The sequence below is a fragment of the Alexandromys fortis genome, unplaced genomic scaffold (genome assembly GCF_014885135.2).
Source record: "Alexandromys fortis isolate MF-2015 unplaced genomic scaffold, M_Fortis_MF-2015_v1.1 scaffold_89, whole genome shotgun sequence".
NCBI lineage: Eukaryota > Metazoa > Chordata > Mammalia > Rodentia > Cricetidae > Alexandromys > Alexandromys fortis.
In genome coordinates, this window is record NW_026067973.1 from 4319123 (window position 1) to 4328703 (window position 9581).

A 9581-nucleotide genomic window follows, 5' to 3' on the forward strand; every position below is an offset into this window, starting at 1 on the left:
AGAAAAGCAAGGAAAAAAAGAAAAAGAGAGAACTGGAGACCCCGGGCCTCCAGGCGCGGGTGAGCTGAGGCTTAACACAGGAGACAAGCCGAATTGAATGCCAGCGAAGGGAACCGAGGCCCTGAAGGCCCGCGGTTGGAGGTTCCCCCATCCCTAAAAACCGTGAAGGGTTGCCGGGAGCTCAACGGTCAAACCCTTTAGTTAGAAGAGATGGTTAAGCTGGCCGAGATGGGGACACTCACGATTAGTTGATCTGTTGTTTGGAGGAGCTGCATCCAGGGAACACGTGGGTCGTAGGCCGGCGAAGTGGAAAAGAACCCGGTTCGGGAGTCACGTGGCACCAATGTTATTCTTAAAAAACGATTAGAGAGAGGCTACAAACGGTCCCCGGGCGGGCTGGCGGAGCCCGCCATGGGAGAGCGGCTACAGGAGGGCATGCTTCCTTGGCCCACGGTGGTGGCAGGTAACAGACACGTAAACACAGGAAATAGCCATAAGTATTTATTAAGGAAGGGGGAGAAAGAAAGACAGAGAAAAGAGATAAAAGGAGAGAGGAGCGATAAAAGAAGAGAGAGACAGAGAAAATGCGTGCGCACGCTAAGGAAGCAGAAAGAGAGAGGTCCCAAGATGGCGATGGGCGGGTCAGAGGTTATGGGAGTGGGCGTGGCTAGGGCAGGGACCCAAGAATATCAATTACTGGCTTGCTGTATATTACCTTTATTATGCTTAGGTATCTTTCTTGTATCCCTGATCTCTCCAAGACCTTTATTATGAAGGGGTGTTGAAATTTGTCTAAGGCTTTTCCAGCATCTACTGAGATGTGGTTTTTTTTTTTCTTTCTGTTTATTTATATGGTAGATTATACTGCTCTGGGACAATGTTAACTTGGTCATGGTGAATGATATTATTTTTATGTATTTTGGGATTTGGTGTGCCAGTATTTTATTGAGTATTTTTGCGTCAATGTTCATGAGGAAGACAATTCTTTCTTAGTTATTTCTTTGTTTGATTTGGGTATCAGGGTAACTACAGCCTTGTAAAAAGAGTTTGGCAATGTTTCTTCTGTTTCTATTGCGTGCAACAATTTGAGGAATATTGGTATTAGTTCTTATTTGAAATTCTGGTAGAATTCTGCACTGAAACCATCTGGCCCTGGGTTTTTTTTTGGGGGGGGGGTATTTTGATGATTGCTTCTATTTTCTTAAGAGTTATAGGTTGAATTAAATTGTTTATATGGTCTTGATTTAATTTTGGTATGTGGTACCTATCCGGAAATTGTTTCTTTTACATTTTCTAATTTTGTGGAATACAGGTTTTCAAAGTATGACCTGATGGTTCTCTGTATTTCCTCCTTGTCTTTTGTTATGTCCCCCTTTTCATTTCTGATTTTGTTAATTTGGATATTCTCTGCCTTTTGGTTAGTTTGGATAAGGGTTTGTCTATCTTGTTGATTTCTCTCGAAGAACCAACTCTTTGATTCACCGGTTCTTTATATTGTTCTCTTTGTTTCTATTTTATTGATTTAGTCCTCAATTTGATTATTTCCTGTGGTCTACTCCTCCTGGGTGAGCTTGCTTCCTTTTGTTCTAGGGCCTCTATCATCTTCATAAATTTATTTTTAAGTTTGTTTTCTTCTGCTTTATCTGAGTTGGGATGTTCAGAACTTGCTGTTGTAGAACCAGTAGTTTCTGGTGCTGCCATATTGCTCTTTATGCTGTTGGATGCATTCTTACACTGCTGTCTATCCGTCTCCTCCTTCAACCGGTGCAGGTGGTGCCTGTGGCCCTGGCGGTAGCTGGTGCAGCAGCGGGGAATATTTGGAAGGGCAGGGAGCAGGATGCTGCCTGGTCACTAGGGCTGCAGTAGGTGGGGGAAGGCCCCCCTCCAAGGACTAGGGCCTAGAGAACAGGGCTCTCGAGCCAGGAGCTCAGACACTCACCTTTTCCTCCAGGTACAGGTGGCATATCTTAAAATTTTAAATAAATAATCTCTCCTCTATAAGTGAAAGACCGACTCTAAAAAATAACAATAGTAAAACCCATGAATAGACGCTACATGCCTGATAATGTCAGCTCAATCCCCAGGACCCTCATGATGGAAAGAAACTGCTGTAACTTGTCCTCAGATCTCCACACTCACACCATGACATGCACGCACACACACACACACACACACACACACACACACGAATAAGTGAGTATCCTCAGAATGGCAACCTTCTTGGGGTGACCTTTTGCATGAATAATTTTAATTTTTAAAAATCAAGCCTTTTCTTGCACTAAAGGAAACCAAATCTCCCTGACATTTTCACTGTTAGCTGTGGCAGAGTTTCCTGCTGACTTGATGCAAGTTAGCAAGCAACCCCCATAACTCCCCAGGGGCCATACCTGGCCTAGCTCTGGAGTTAGCACCCAGCTCTAATCCGTCCTTTGTGTTACAAATACCTTTTGTTGCCCTATGTGAATCTTGTCTAAGAGTTTCCCATGGACACAAAGCCTATGCAAAACTTGGTTAGGGGGCAACCCAGAAAACCATGGTGTCTCCTGAATCAAGTATTTGCACTTGGTACGGTATTTTTGGACGCTTCATTCACATTGTTTTGAGATATGGAAATCTACTGGCTGAAGTGTAAATATAATGAAAATAAAAAATGCAATGGGCTAAGGGAAAGTGCTCCAATCCACTGAGGCTGGGACCCCTGCAACTGCCAAGGCTGAGTTCATTCTTAAGGTGTCTCTGAGTGTTCATTTCATGGACCCGCATGAACCCATACACCCACACCGTGACATAAACAAGAGTTAGCATCTTCCACCAATGGCTGCTGGACTGCAGCTGCTGAGAACCACTGTCCACCCTGTCCACACTGTCACGACAACTGTCCAGGCCCCACTTCAGCTTTTCTGCTAGTTAATGTAAGGCTAGGTAGCAAGCGTTTCATATTCTAAGTAAAAGCCATAAACGGCAAAGCACAAAAGAGCCAACTTAAACATTTCACTGCTCAGCCTCACCCTGGAGCTCATTGGCCACTGTCCCCTCCCCCCACCCCACCCCCACCCTCTTTCCCTTTATATTCTCCTGTAAACTCGCTCAGATCTGAGACTTCTCCATCTTCACCCTGTATTAGATCTGAGGAGATCGTTCCATCAGGAAAGCGCCTGGCGTGCAAACAGAAGGATGTAAGAGAGGGAGTCCTGGAGAGCACAGGAGCACAGGAGAGGTGGCTCAATGCTGTGCACCTGTAATCCACTACTGGGAAGACGGAGACAAATGGGTCTTTGTGGCTCCCTGGGCAGCCAGCCTAGACAAATCCAGGTTCAAGGCGAGACTTTGTCAGCACATTAAGTGGAGAGCAATTGAGGAAGACGGCTGATGTCAACTGCTTAAGTCTAGGGTCCTGTGTACATATACACCCACCCACACTCTCACACACACACACACCCAGACCTACTCACACCCACCCACACTCACACCACACACACACACACACACACACACACACACACACGGAAATTCCCAATGTAAACTAATAAGCATCCTAAATCACACATCAGGATCCTGTGTATTTGGCTAGAATAAGATCCCCCCTAAAGGAGAACTCTGAGCCTCTAACAGGGAACCTAAGGTCTGAACACCCACTGAGATACTTTAGGGCTTCAGATGGCCCCGTATCCCCTTGCTCATCATCATTTACATGAACAGAACTAAAGCAGAACTCATTTGCTTCAACAGAATAGAAGGCAACAGAATTCTTCAGTAGAAGCTGAAGTCTCCTTTCCCTCATTTATTAGGCTCCACCAATTGACTTCCTGAGAGTCTCCAGAATACACCACATCCCTTGCTACCTTCAGACTAACATGCCTCCTAGGGGAAACCCACACTTGCTCTCCAGAAGAGGCTTCTGATCTTCCTCAGCCCACTACCAGGTACCATCACCTCTGTTCCTCTGTGTGCACACACTGCCCTCTAGAATACAAAGTCGATGGATGCTCCGTTGTGTGCACACACTGCCCACTAGAGCACAAAGTCAACAGATGCTCCGCTGTGTACACACACTGCCCACTAGAATACAGTCGATGGATGCTCCGCTGTGTGCACACACTGCTCACTAGAATACAGTCAATGGATGCTGTGCTGTGTGCACACACTGCCCACTAAAACACAAAGTCAACAGATGCTCTGCTGTGTACACACACTGCCCACTAGAATACAAAGTCAACAGATGATCCGCTGTGTGCACACACTGCCCACTAGAACACAAAGTCAATGGATGCTCAATTTTGCCACACTCCTGGAAAGACCGATGTGAGGAAGACATGGACAAAGCATTTTAAGACACTTGCTTCCCAGGTCATTACCACACCCGTCATGCCTCAACTAGACTCCCATGGAGATGTTTTCCAAGCCTCCTTTCACTCTGTAGTGTGCAAGAACCATGTTGAGCAATTAGTCTGGTGAGACGACAGCAATGTGTGGACGTGATACAGCTATTGCACCAACTCGCAGCCACTGTGATGACCTTCAGAAAACCTGCACATGATATACATTCAATATTCCAGCACAAACGGGGGAGGAGGAGCCATTTATATTTAATTCTGCAGCCACTGGTATCTTGTTCAGGCTACAGTAAATCCCCCATATATGCTCATGAGAGCAGCTGAATTAAATTCGGTGGGTCACAGAATAACGAACAACAGAGATACGAACGTGGGAGGGGGACTTGTTGGGAAGAGGGGGTTCATTGGGTGTGGGAGAGTAATGAGTGAGGGTACTAGGGGTGAAAATGATCAAAATGTATTATATACACATGTGAAATTGTCAAAGAAGAAAATAATTTTTAAAATAGCTGGGTGTGGTGGTGCACACTTTTAACTCTAGCACTCAGGAGGTAAAGGTGTAGGAGCCAGCCATGATAAGCTAAATAGAAACAGACCACCCAAAGGAAGTGCTTTACTTCCAACCATTATCACCTGCCAGAGTAGGACTCAGCTATCAATAAATTTAATAGAGGCCTGAGTCTCAGTAGTTTACCCTGAAACAATACCTGGTTGCAGGAAGAACCACAAACTGAGTTTACCCAAGCATTACCCAAGAACAGACCATCCAAAGGAAATGCCCAATGTTCCAACTATTGTAGATAGGATCAGCTGCCAGCACACTCACCAGGACACCCCTAGACAAATGTCAGCCAGTCAGGGGTCCTGAACCTCAGAAACCCCTCACCCCCACCTTTACTAGTATAAAAACCTAACTCTAACTGAGCTCGGGGCTCTCCGTTTATTCCAATATGTTGGACATGCAAAGAAACTGAATTTGCAAACTTGCATAAAATAAAGACTCTTTGCTTTTACATACAGGACTCGGTCTCCTTGTTGGTTTTTGGGGGACTTTGCGGATTTGGGCATAACAAAAGGTAAGCGATCTCTCTAAGTTCCAGGTCAGCCTGGTCTACATAGCAAGTTCCAGACCAGCCAGGGCTACACAGTTGAAACCCTGTCAATTATAATAACAATAATAATGATAAGTAAAAATATAATGATGATGATACAGCATACAGCTACTTTTCTATGACAGGGCTTTAGACAGACATCTCAGACATAAACACACCCTTAAGTCCCAAACTCCAAACTGGGGACTGACAGGTACAATTACATCTGTATTTTTTTTTTTTTTTAGTTAGTTTAAAGTACAATGAACAAAAAGGGCACAATGGGAATTTTCACAAAATCACATTCATCCCATTTAAAGTACCTGTTTTTCCTTTCTGAACTTCCATCCGCACTCTGGGTTTGAAAATTCATCTGTGAAACGGTGGTGACAGCAGACGGTGTTTGTACAGCCTTCTTTGGCAAAGTAGAGGTTGCAAATATTATTCAAATGCTGCACAGTTTTTACCTCCGAGAAAATTCAAAGCTGCATAAAGCAAATGCTGAAGAGGAATCGGGTTTTCTAGGAAGCAGTAACCCTGAGGCAGTAACAGAAGGGCACCTGTATCTCTGGAAACTTGCAGCTTCCTGGTCTGCTCAGGTGCCCTTCGGTGCCACTACCTGTGCTTCCCAGCTCTTTCCGTGTCTGCTGGTTCTGAATTATGCACACAAAAATGATTGACCATCACGTGACCCCATTTCACAGAGCTTAAAAACAGGAAAATACAGACTTAGACAACTAAGTATGTTTGAACCTCAAAGATAAAAATGGAATACATAGAAAAAAAATAAGGGAAAAGTATAAGACACAAAGATGGAAAAGGGCTTAGTGGGTCGGAGTGCTTACTGTGTATGCAAGAGTGTGGCCATATGAGCGACTGCCATCATCATTGGGAGGAGTACAAATGGGAAGATCTCTGGGGCATGGTTGACCTCCGGGTTCAGGGAGAAATCCCATATCAAGGGAAGAGGGCAGAGAGTGATTGATAAGGCAGGACGGTGGCTGACTTCCACAGGCCTCTGCACATATTCATGGGGCACCAGCACACACAAGTGTGCGTGCACCACACAAACACACACACACACACATTTTAAAAGATATCTCACATTACACATGTCCGTAACTAGATAATTCCACATAATTTGGTTTTTTATTTTATTTTGCTTTTGTTTTGTTTTTGAGACAGGGTGTTTCTCTATGCAATAGTCCTAGCTGTCCTGGAACTTGCTCTGTAGACCAGGCTGGCCTCAAACTCACAGAGATCCACCTGCCTCTGCCTCCCAAGCGCTGGGATTAAAGGTATGCGCCACCACTGTCTGGCTATTCCATATGATTTGTAAATTACGTAAATGGAATTCATCTAGACTCTCCAATACACACAACTCAGAAGCATCTCCTTTTCCACCTCTCTAGGTGAAGATGTTGGACCCTCTTGAAAAATGGGTTTCTGCTAACCAACCCTCATCTTGTTAAGAAAAATATCCTTAGACCACTTTGGCAATGACAGAAAAGCAAGCACCCTCATCCCAAGTTGCCTGCTTCTTGCTCCTGATGAAGAGCCAAGAGGATGCACTTTTCCTAAGCACACAGACCAGGGTACCCATAGTGAGCTCCTACAAGCTGCTTCTGCTACATACTGGTCCGAAGATAGGATCAGTCTAAAAACTATTCATAATGAATTATGCGTGTTGGATGTGAGGCAAGTGTGATAAAATTGCTGATCCACAACAATAAAAACATATTCAGAGGGTTATACAACCCAAGTCATGTTTTGTGTCCTGGATCCCTAAGAATCCTGGTGGGCTGCTCATGGGGAGATTGTTCATTTGCACAAGGACACTATTTCTGCTCCATGCTCAAGTTGCCCATTTTCTAGCACGTGTTCCCCTAGAGACACCCTGTTACTGTATCCTAAGTTACCAACCCATGTGCAAAACTAAACTCACTAAATTACCCTGATAACTAAGCCATGTCTCATGTCCTCCATGTTCAACTTGCCATGCTGAATCAGCCTCTTTTCTAGTGGGATGCAGACAAACCCTTACCTCTGCAGGGCTTTGGATGCTGATCACCCTTTATTTGACAGCAGATGCCCAAACAGAGAGGATCTCTTAGCTTACATTTTTACCAGGCTCTCTTTGTTTTTAAATGGGACACGCACACACACACAAACACAAACAACAACAAATAAAAAACCCGATAGGTTTTGCTTAAATATCTGCAATTCAATCTTCATAACAGATGCTCAGCCCATAGCAATAAATACATAGCCTAATTGCCTTTGTCCTCATCATCAGATACAGAACATAATGGCTTTTGCCATCATCAATCTGCTGCATATGGCTTAATGTAGCAGTGACCAATTTTCTACTGTCTCTACTGCTTTTTAACTTTCCAAACCGCAAAGCTATGTGGGTGAGCCTGGGACACTCAAGCACAACCACCAGGCGACCGATGCTTTTGGTTTGACTAGTTATTACTTTTGTCCTTTACAGCGCGCATATATAAGAAGTCCAGTTTTGTTGGGCCTGGTGACTGACCTACACCTTTAACCCCAGCACTTGGGAGGTAGACAAAGGCAGATCTCTGTGAGTTCAAGGCCAGCCTGGTCTACAAGGTAAGTTTCAAGACAGCCAAGGCCATACAGCAAAACCCTGTCTTAAAAAAAAAAAAAAAAAAAAAAAAAGATTAGTTTCTGTCTGCATTTGTCAGACTTTTGTCTGGTTGGTTTTGTTTCTGAACAGATTTACTATTTTGGAAAAGAGAGCGCTCGGGCATCTTCTCTCTATGAAGACACTGTTGAGGGAAAGGGGGTCTTTCTTGCCACACAGTACAGTGGCTGGAATGCTAAAGGAGAATCACTTGGTGCTGTCACCCCCTGATTCTTCTGCAGGGGATGTACACCTAGTCACCCCAGGAATATGGCTTGCAGGATAATCACCATGCAGGCAGAACTACCAGTGAGAGGCCCCAAGAGGAGCAGCCTCTGCAAGGCACACATGCTGACGGGTTTTTGAGCTGACGCTATGTTTAAACCAATCTGTGCTGCAGTTCATGTTACAGAAATTACTTCACAGCTTCAGGAATCCCCTAAGAGACCCAAAGTGCCAGCGCTATCCATAGAACTCCTTAGTTTCTAGGCAGAGTGAAAGATAATGACGTAGTCATGGAGCCGTCATGTCTCCATGCGGACTCGCGCCAGACCAGCATGCCAGCCATTCATTCCACTGGATGTCATGGGGGCAGGCCTCATTTCAGGCTGACCGTGAAGTTACAGAACAGGGGACTGGGTCAGGAAGGCACCCATTTGTGTGACAAAGACTTAATGCCGGGAGGGTTTTATCTTTGCTTTTAACTTAATGTTATAGCTCAAACAGTTAAAACTGATGGGGATACCAGTCGGTCACTGCGGGTGGAGAAACCCCCGTTTGTATCAGTAGTGTCTGGTTCCTGGCATCCTGGCACCTACTCTTGCATTAGAATCTGTGGCGTTTCTGAGGAATAAAGTAACAGCAGAGACCATGTGGCAAACTTTAAACTTTGCCACATCAGTACCAAGGAGCTGTCGTTATGGGCACTTAGTGTATCACAGGCACAGAGCATTGATGGAGGAGGGTCATCTTTCTATCTGTTGTTTCATTGGTTAAATAATAAAGAAACTGCTTGGCCCTAATAGGACAAAAAATTAGGTAGGCGGAGTAAACAGAACAGAATGCTGGGAGAAAGGAGCAGATTAAGGGAGTCGCCATGATTCTCCCACTCCAGACAGATGCAAGTTAAGATCTTCCCTGGTAAGCCACTTCGTGGACTACACAGATTATTAAAAATGGGTTAGATCAAATTGTAAGAGCTAGCCAATAAGAGGCTGAAACTAATGGGCCAGACAGTGTTTAAAAAAATACAGTTTCCGTGTAATTATTTCGGGTAAAGCTAGCCGGGTGGCGGGAAGCAGCCCGCCGCTCATATTACAACAGAGCATGACCCTCCTGCCACAGCATTCAGCTTCAGTCTAACAACTCGTGAGTCACATGTCATTATCACGTGACATCACCCTCCCTCTACAGACACGGAAACTGAGGTTTGGGTACCTGAACTTGCCGGTACAGCATTTGAAGAGACAGAGGCCCTATTTCTAACCATACTACCTGATCTGGCCT